This window comes from Colletes latitarsis, unplaced genomic scaffold, assembly GCF_051014445.1.
Source record: "Colletes latitarsis isolate SP2378_abdomen unplaced genomic scaffold, iyColLati1 scaffold0023, whole genome shotgun sequence".
Classification (NCBI taxonomy): Eukaryota; Metazoa; Arthropoda; class Insecta; order Hymenoptera; family Colletidae; genus Colletes; species Colletes latitarsis.
The window spans coordinates 8,035,551-8,046,237 of NW_027488373.1; positions in this window are offsets into that span (position 1 = coordinate 8,035,551).

The window sequence follows — 10,687 nt, forward strand, 5'->3', positions numbered from 1 at the left end:
ATGAGCCTGATGAGGGCAAATCCTAGACATAATCCAGACCTAACATGCGTTATCATCTAAAATGTTTATCAAGACCTGGTTTAATTGTTTGTTTCAGTGTGGTACCACATTACTACGTGAACCATACCAGAAAAAACCCAGGATCCGTTCAACAAGTATCTGAAGAATGCGAAAGTATGAGTCAGATGAGTGAAAATTTCAGGGCTAGCCTAGACCTAACATGCATTATCCTCTAAAATATTGATCCAAACCTGGTTTTTTGGACTGTTTCAGTGTGATACCACTTTACTACGTGATGCAAAGCTGAAAAAACCCTCGATCAGGTCAACATGTATGTTAGGACTGCGAAAGTATGACCCTGATGAGGGCAAATCCCAGGCCTAACCTAGACCTGACATGCGTTGTCCTCTAAAATATTGATGGAAACCAGGTTTAATTTACAGTTTCAGTGTTGCACTTCATTACTACGTGATGCAATCCAGAAAAAGCCCAGGATCTAGCCATCAAGTATGAGAAATATGGGAAAGAATGAGCCTGATGAGAGCAAATCCCAGACCTAACCTAGACCTAACATGAAATATTCTCCAAAACATTGATCGAAACCAGGCGTAATTGACTGCTTCAGTGTGGTCCCACATTACTACGTGATCCAAACCAGAAAAAACCCAGGATCCGTTCAAGAAGTATGTGAAGAATGCGAAAGTATGTGTCTGATGAGTGAAAATCCCAGGCCTATCCTAGACCTAACATGCGTTATCCTCAAAAATATTGATCGATACCTGGTTTAATCGACTGTTTCAGTGTGGTACCACAGTACTACGTGACCCAAACCAGAAAAACCCCAGGATCTGTTCAACAAGTATGTGAAAAACGCGAAAGTATGAGCCTGATGAGGGCAAATCCCAGACCTATCCCAGACCTAACTAGCGTTATCCTCTAAAATATTGATCGAAACCAGGTTTAATTGACTGTTTCAGTGTGGTACCACATTACTACGTGATCCAATCCAGAAATAGCCCAGGATCTAGCCATGAAGTATGAGAAATATGCGAAAGTATGAGTCTGACGAGGGCAAATCCTAGACCTAACCCACACCTAACATGCGTTATCCTCTAAAATATTTATCATGACCAGGTTTAATTGATTGTTTCAGTGTGGTCCCACATTACTATGTGATCCAAACCAGAAAAAACCCAGGATCCGTTCAACAAGTATGTGAAGAATGCGAAAGTATGAGTCTGATGAGTGAAAATCCCCGGCCTAACCTAGACCTAACATGCGTTATCCTCAAAACTATTGGTCGAAACCAGGTTTAATCAACTGTTTCAGTGTGGTACCACACTACTACGTGACCCAAACCGGAAAAAACCCAGGATCTGTTCAACAAGTATCTGAAAAACGCGAAAGTATGAGCCTGATGAGGGCGAATCCCAGACCTATCCCAGACCTAACTTGCGTTATCCTCTAAAATAGTTATCATGACCAGGTTTAATGATTGTTTCAGTGTGGTCCCACATTACTACGTGATCCAAACCAGACAAAACCCAGGATTCGATCAACAAGTATGTGAAGAATGCGAAAGTATGAGTCTGATGAGTGAAAATCCCAGGGCTAACCTAGACCTAACATGCGTTGTCCTCTAAAATATTGATCCAAACCAGGTTTAATGGACTGTTTCAGTGTGGTACCACTTTACTACGTGATCCAAAGCAGAAAAAACCCTCGATCAGGTCAACATGTATGTTAAAACTGCGGAAGTATGACCCCGATGAGGGCAAATCCCAGGCCTAACCTAGACCTAACATGCGTTGTCCTCTAAAATATTGATGGAAACCAGGTTTAATTGACTGTTTCAGTGTTGTACTTCATTACTACGTGATGCAATCCAGAAAAAGCCCAGGATCTAGCCATCAAGTATGAGAAATATGCGAAAGAATGAGCCTGATGAGAGCAAATCCCAGACCTAACCTAGACATAACATGAATTGTACTCTAAAATATTGATCAAAACCAGGTTTAATTGACAGTTTCAGTGTGGTACCACATTACTACGTGATCCAATCCAGAAATAGCCCAGGATCCAGACATGAAGTATGAGACTTATGCAAAAGTATGAGCCTGATGGGGGCAAATCCTAGTCCTAACCCAGACCTAACATGCGTTATCCTCTAAAATATTTATCAAGACCAGGTTTAATTGAATGTTTCAGTGTGGTACCACATTACTACGTGAACCAAACCATAAAAAACCCTGTATCTGTTCAACAAGTATGTGAAGAATGCTAAAGTATGAGTCTGATGAGTGAAAATCCCAGGGCTAACCTAGACCTAACATGCGTTATCCTCTAAAATATTTATCAATACCAGGTTTAATTGATTGTTTAAGTGTGGTCCCACATTACTACGTGATCCAAACCAGAAAAAACCCAGGATCCGTTCAAGAAGTATGTGAAGAATGCGAAAGTATGAGTCTGATGAGTGAAAATCCCAGGGCTAACAAAGACCTGACATGCGTTATCCTCTAAAATATTGATCCAAACCAGGTTTAATGGACTGTTTCAGTGTGGTACCACTTTACTACGTGATTCAAAGCAGAAAAAACCCTCGATCAGGTCAACATGTATGTTAAAACTGCGGAAGTATGACCCCGATGAGGGCAAATCCCAGGCCTAACCTAGACCTAACATGCGTTGTCCTCTAAAATATTGATGGAAACCAGGTTTAATTGACTGTTTCAGTGTTGTACTTCATAACTACGTGATGCAATCCAGAAAAAGCCCAGAATCTAGCCATCAAGTATGAGAAATATGCGGAAGTATGACCCTGATGAGGGCAAATCCCAGGCCTAACCTAGACCTAACATGCGTTGTCCTCTAAAATATTGATCCAAACCAGGTTTAATTGACTGTTTCAGTGTTGTACTTCATTACAACGTGATGCAATCCAGAAAAAGCTCAGGATCTAGCCATCAAGTATGAGAAATATGCGAAAGAATGAGCCTGATGAGGGCAAATCCTAGACCTAACCCAGACCTAACATGCGTCATCCTCTAAAATATTTATCAAGACCAGGTTTAATTGAATGTTTCAGTGTGGTACCACATTACTACGTGAACCAAACCATAAAAAACCCTGTATCTGTTCAACAAGTATGTGAAGAATGCTAAGGTATGAGTCTGATGAGTGAAAATCCCAGGCCTAACCTAGACCTAACATGCGTTATCCTCTAAAATATTTATCAATACCAGGTTTAATTGATTGTTTAAGTGTGGTCCCACATTACTACGTGATCCAAACCAGAAAAAACCCAGGATCCGTTCAAGAAGTATGTGAAGAATGCGAAAGTATGAGTCTGATGAGTGAAAATCCCAGGGCTAACAAAGACCTAACATGCGTTATCCTCTAAAATATTGATCCAAACCAGGTTTAATGGACTGTTTCAGTGTGGTACCACTTTACTACGTGATCCAAAGCAGAAAAAACCCTCGATCAGGTCAACATGTATGTTAAAACTGCGGAAGTATGACCCCGATGAGGGCAAATCCCAGGCCTAACCTAGACCTAACATGCGTTGTCCTCTAAAATATTGATGGAAACCAGGTTTAATTGACTGTTTCAGTGTTGTACTTCATTACTACGTGATGCAATCCAGAAAAAGCCCAGGATCTAGCCATCAAGTATGAGAAATATGCGGAAGTATGACCCTGATGAGGGCAAATCCCAGGCCTAACCTAGACCTAACATGCGTTGTCCTCTAAAATATTGATCCAAACCAGGTTTAATTGACTGTTTCAGTGTTGTACTTCATTACAACGTGATGCAATCCAGAAAAAGCTCAGGATCTAGCCATCAAGTATGAGAAATATGCGAAAGAATGAGCCTGATGAGGGCAAATCCTAGACCTAACCCAGACCTAACATGCGTTATCCTCTAAAATATTTATCAATACCAGGTTTAATTGATTGTTTCAGTGTGGTCCCACATTATAACGTGATCCAAACCAGAAAAAACCCAGGATCTGTTCAACAAGTATGTGAAAAACGCGAAAGTATGAGCTTGATGAGGGCGAATACCAGACCTATCCCAGACCAAACTTGCGTTATCCTCTAAAATATTGATCGAAACCAGTTTTAATTGACTGTTTCAGCGTGGTACCACATTACTACGTGATCCAAACCAGAAAAAACCCAGGATCAGTTCAACAAGTATGTTAAAAACGCGAAAGTATGAGCCTGATGTGGGCAAATCCTAGACCTAACCCAGACCTAACTTGCGTTATCCTCTAAAATATTGATCGAAACCAGTTTTAATTGACTGTTTCAGCGTGGTACCACATTACTACGTGATACAATCCAGAAACAGCCCAGGATCTAGCCATGAAGTATGAGAAATATGCGAAAGTATGAGCCTGATGAGGGCAAATCCTAGACCTAACCTAAACCTAACATGCGTTATCCTCTAAAATATTGATCCAAACCAGGTTTAATGGACTGCTTCAGTGTGGTACCACTCCACTACGCGATCGAAAGCAGAAATAACCCTCGATCAGGCCAACATGTATGTTAAAACTGCGAAAGTATGAGCTTGATGAGGGCGAATCCCAGACCTATCCCAGACCAAACTTGCGTTATCCTCTAAAATATTGATCGAAACCAGTTTTAATTGACTGTTTCAGTGTTGTACTTCATTACTACGTGATGCAATCCAGAAAAAGCCCAGGATCTAGCCATCAAGTATGAGAAATATGGGAAAGAATGAGCCTGATGAGAGCAAATCCCAGAACTAACCTAGACCTAACATGAAATATTCTCCAAAACATTGATCGAAACCAGGCGTAATTGACTGCTTCAGTGTGGTCCCACATTACTACGTGATCCAAAGCAGAAAAAACCCTCGATCAGGTCAACATGTATGTTAAAACTGCGGAAGTATGACCCCGATGAGGGCAAATCCCAGGCCTAACCTAGACCTAGCATGCGTTGGCCTCTAAAATATTGATGGAAACCAGGTTTAATTGACTGTTTCAGTGTTGTACTTCATTACTACGTGATGCAATCCAGAAAAAGCCCAGGATCTAGCCATCAAGTATGAGAAATATGCGAAAGAATGAGCCTGATGAGAGCAAATCCCAGACCTAACCTAGACATAACATGAATTGTACTCTAAAATATTGATCAAAACCAGGTTTAATTGACAGTTTCAGTGTGGTACCACATTACTACGTGATCCAATCCAGAAATAGCCCAGGATCCAGACATGAAGTATGAGACTTATGCGAAAGTATGAGCCTGATGGGGGCAAATCCTAGTCCTAACCCAGACCTAACATGCGTTATCCTCTAAAATATTTATCAAGACCAGGTTTAATTGAATGTTTCAGTGTGGTACCACATTACTACGTGAACCAAACCATAAAAAACCCTGTATCTGTTCAACAAGTATGTGAAGAATTCTAAAGTATGAGTCTGATGAGTGAAAATCCCAGGGCTAACCTAGACCTAACATGCGTTATCCTCTAAAATATTTATCAATACCAGGTTTAATTGATTGTTTAAGTGTGGTCCCACATTACTACGTGATCCAAACCAGAAAAAACCCAGGATCTGTTCAACAAGTATGTGAAAAACGCGAAAGTATGAGCCTGATGAGGGCGAATCCCAGACCTATCCCAGACCAAACTTGCGTTATCCTCTAAAATATTGATCGAAACCAGTTTTAATTGACTGTTTCAGCGTGGTACCACATTACTACGTGATCCAAACCAGCAAAAACCCAGGATCCGTTCAACAAGTATGTGAAGAATGCGAAAGTATGAGCCTGATGAGTGAAAAACCCCGGCCTAACCTAGACCTAACATGCGTTATCCTCAAAAATATTGATCGAAACGTGGTTTAATCGACTGTTTCAGTGTGGTACAACATTACTATGTGATCCAAACCAGAAAATAACCCAGGATCTCTACAACGAGTATGTGAAGTGTGCGAAAGTATGAGTCTGATGAGGGCAAATCCCAGACCTATCCTGGACCTATCATGCGTTATCCTCTAAAATATTTATCAATACCAGGTTTAATTGATTGTTTCAGTGTGGTCCCACATTACTACGTGATCCAAACCAGAAAAAACCCAGGATCTGTTCAACAAGTATGTAAAAAACGCGAAAGTATGAGCCTGATGAGAGCAAATCCCAGACCTATCCCAGACCTAACTTGCGCTGTCCTCTAAGATATTGATGGAAACCAGGCTTAATTGACTGTTTCAGTGTTGTACTTCATTACTACGTGATGCAATCCAGAAAAAGCCCAGGATCTAGCCATCAAGTATGGGAGATATGCGAGAGAATGAGCCTGATGAGAGCAAATCCCAGAACTAACCTAGACCTAACATGAATTATTCTCTAAAATATTTATCATGACCAGGTTTAATTGATTGTTTCAGTGTGGTCCCACATTACTACGTGATCCAAACCAGAAAAAACCCAGGATCCGTTCAACAAGTATGTGAAAAACGCGAAAGTATGAGCCTGATAAGGGCGAATCCCAGACCTATCCCAGACCTAACTTGCGTTATCCTCTAAAATATTGATCGAAACCAGTTTTAATTGACTGTTTCAGCGTGGTACCACATTACTGCGTGATACAATCCAGAAACAGCCCAGGATCTAGCCATGAAGTATGAGAAATATGCGAAAGTATGAGCCTGATGAGGGCAAATCCTAGACCTAACCCAAACCTAACATGCGTTATCCTCTAAAATATTGATCCAAACCAGGTTTAATGGACTGCTTCAGTGTGGTACCACTCCACTACGCGATCCAAAGCAGAAATAACCCTCGATCAGGCCAACATGTATGTTAAAATTGCGAAAGTATGACCCTGATGAGGGCAAATCCCAGGCCTAACCTAGACCTGACAAGCGTTGTCCTCTAAAATATTGATGGAGACCAGGTTAAATTTACAGTTTCAGTGTTGTACTTCATTACTACGTGATGCAATCCAGAAAAAGCCCAGGATCTAGCCATCAAGTATGAGAAATATGCGAAAGAATGAGCCTGATGAGAGCAAATCCCAGACCTAACCTAGACCTAACATGAAATATTCTCCAAAACATTGATCGAAACCAGGCGTAATTGACTGCTTCAGTGTGGTCCCACATTACTACGTGATCCAAACCAGAAAAAACCCAGGATCCGTTCAACAAGTATGTGAAGAATGCGAAAGTATGAGTCTGATGAGTGAAAATCCCAGACCTATCCCAGACCTAACTTGCCTTGTCCTCTAAGATATTGATGGAAACCAGGTTTAATTGACTGTTTCAGTGTTGTACTTCATTACTACGTGATGCAATACAGAAAAAGCCCAGGATCTAGCCATCAAGTATGAGAAATATGCGAAAGTAGGAGCCTGATGAGGGCGAATCCCAGACCTATCCCAGACCTAACTTGCGTTATCCTCTAAAATATTGATCGAAACCAGGTTTAATCAACTGTTTCAGTGTGGTACCACACTACTACGTGACCCAAACCGGAAAAAACCCAGGATCTGTTCAACAAGTATGTGAAAAACGCGAAAGTATGAGCCTGATGAGGGCAAATCCCAGACCTATCCCAGACCTAACTTGCCTTGTCCTCTAAGATATTGATGGAAACCAGGTTTAATTGACTGTTTCAGTGTTGTACTTCATTACTACGTGATGCAATACAGAAAAAGCCCAGGATCTAGCCATCAAGTATGAGAAATATGCGAAAGTATGAGCCTGATGAGGGCGAATCCCAGACCTATCCCAGACCTAACTTGCGTTATCCTCTAAAATATTGATCGAAATCAGGCTTAATTGACTGTTTCAGCGTGGTACCACATTACTACGTGAACCAATCCAGAAATAGCCCAGGATCTAGCCATCAAGTATGAGAAATATGCGAAAGAATGAGCCTGATGAGAGCAAATCCCAGACATAACCTAGACATAACATGCGTTATCCTCTAAAATATTTATCAAGACCAGGTTTAATTGAATGTTTCAGTGTGGTACCACATTACCACGTGAACCAAACCATAAGAAACCCTGTATCTGTTCAACAAGTATGTGAAGAATGCTAAAGTATGAGTCTGATGAGTGAAAATCCCAGGGCTAACCTAGACCTAACATGCGTTATCCTCTAAAATATTGATCCAAACCAGGTTTAATGGACTGTTTCAGTGTGGTACCACTTTACTACGTGATCCAAAGCAGAAAAAACCCTCGATTAGGTCAACATGTATGTTAAAACTGCGGAAGTATGACCCTGATGAGGGCAAATCCCAGGCCTAACCTAGACCTAACATGCGTTGTCCTCTAAAATATTGATGGAAACCAGGTTTAATTGACTGTTTCAGTGTTGTACTTCATTACTACATGATGGAATCCTGAAAAAGCGCAGGATCTAGCCATCAAGTATGAGAAATATGCGAAAGAATGAGCCTGATGAGAGCAAATCCCAGACCTCACCTAGACATAACATGAATTATTCTCTAAAATATTGATCAAAACCAGGTTTAATTGACAGTTTCAGTGTGGTCCCACATTACTACGTGATCCAATCCAGAAATAGCCCAGGATCCAGCCATGAAGTATGAGAAATATGCGAAAGTGTGAGCCTGATGGGGGCAAATCCTAGTCCTAACCCAGACCTAACATGCGTTAACCTCTAAAATATTTAGCAAGACCAGGTTTAATTGAATGTTTCAGTGTGGTACCACATTACTACGTGAACCAAACCATAAAAAACCCAGGATCTGTTCAACAAGTATGTGAAGAATGCGAAAGTATGAGTCTGATGAGTGAAAATCCCAGGGCTAACCCAGACCTAACATGCGTTTTCTTCTAAAATATTGATCCAAACCAGGTTTAATGGACTGTTTCAGTGTGGTACCACACTACTACGTGATCCAAACCAGAAAAAACCCTGGATCTGTTCAACAAGTATGTGAAAAACGCGAAAGTATGTGTCTGATGAGTGAAAATCCCAGGCCTAACCTAGACCTAACATGCGTTATCCTCAAAAATATTGATCGAAACCTGGTTTAATCGACTGTTTCAGTGTGGTACCACATTACTACGTGACCCAAACCAGAAAAAACCCTGGATCTGTTCAACAAGTATGTGAAAAACGCGAAAGTATGTGTCTGATGAATGAAAATCCCAGACCTATCGTAGACCTAACATGAATTATTCTCGAAAATATTGATCAAAACCAGGTTTAATTGACTGTTTCAATGTGGTACCACATTTCTACGTGATCCAATCCAGAAATAGCCCAGGATCCAGCCATGAAGTATGAGAAATATGCGAAAGTATGAGCCTGATGGGGGCAAATCCTAGACCTAACCCAGACCTAACATGCGTTATCCTTTAAAATATTTATCAAGACCAGGTTTAATTGATTGTTTCAGTGTGGTACCACATTACTACGCGATCCAAACCAGTAAAAACCCAGGATCCGTTCGACAAGTATGTGAAGAATGCGAAAGTATGAGTCTGATGAGTGAAAATCCCCGGCCTAACCTAGACCTAACATGCGTTATCCTCAAAAATATTGATCGAAACCAGGTTTAATCGACTGTTTCAGTGTGGTACCACACTATTACCTGACCCAAACCGGAAAAAACCCAGGATCTGTTCAACAAGTATGTAAAAAACGCGAAAGTATGAGCCTGATGAGAGCAAATCCCAGACCTATCCCAGACCTAACTTGCGTTGTCCTCTAAGATATTGATGAAACCAGGTTTAATTGACTGTTTCAGTGTTGTACTTCATTACTACGTGATGCAATCCAGAAAAAGCCCAGGATCTAGCCATCAAGTATGGGAGATATGCGAAAGAATGAGCCTGATGAGAGCAAATCCCAGAACTAACCTAGACCTAACATGAATTATTCTCTAAAATATTTATCATGACCAGGTTTAATTGATTGTTTCAGTGTGGTCCCACATTACTACGTGATCCAAACCAGAAAAAACCCAGGATCCGTTCAACAAGTATGTGAAAAACGCGAAAGTATGAGCCTGATAAGGGCGAATCCCAGACCTATCCCAGACCTAACTTGCGTTATCCTCTAAAATATTGATCGAAACCAGTTTTAATTGACTGTTTCAGCGTGGTACCACATTACTGCGTGATACAATCCAGAAACAGCCCAGGATCTAGCCATGAAGTATGAGAAATATGCGAAAGTATGAGCCTGATGAGGGCAAATCCTAGACCTAACCCAAACCTAACATGCGTTATCCTCTAAAATATTGATCCAAACCAGGTTTAATGGACTGCTTCAGTGTGGTACCACTCCACTACGCGATCCAAAGCAGAAATAACCCTCGATCAGGCCAACATGTATGTTAAAATTGCGAAAGTATGACCCTGATGAGGGCAAATCCCAGGCCTAACCTAGACCTGACAAGCGTTGTCCTCTAAAATATTGATGGAGACCAGGTTAAATTTACAGTTTCAGTGTTGTACTTCATTACTACGTGATGCAATCCAGAAAAAGCCCAGGATCTAGCCATCAAGTATGAGAAATATGCGAAAGAATGAGCCTGATGAGAGCAAATCCCAGACCTAACCTAGACCTAACATGAAATATTCTCCAAAACATTGATCGAAACCAGGCGTAATTGACTGCTTCAGTATGGTCCCACATTACTACGTGATCCAAACC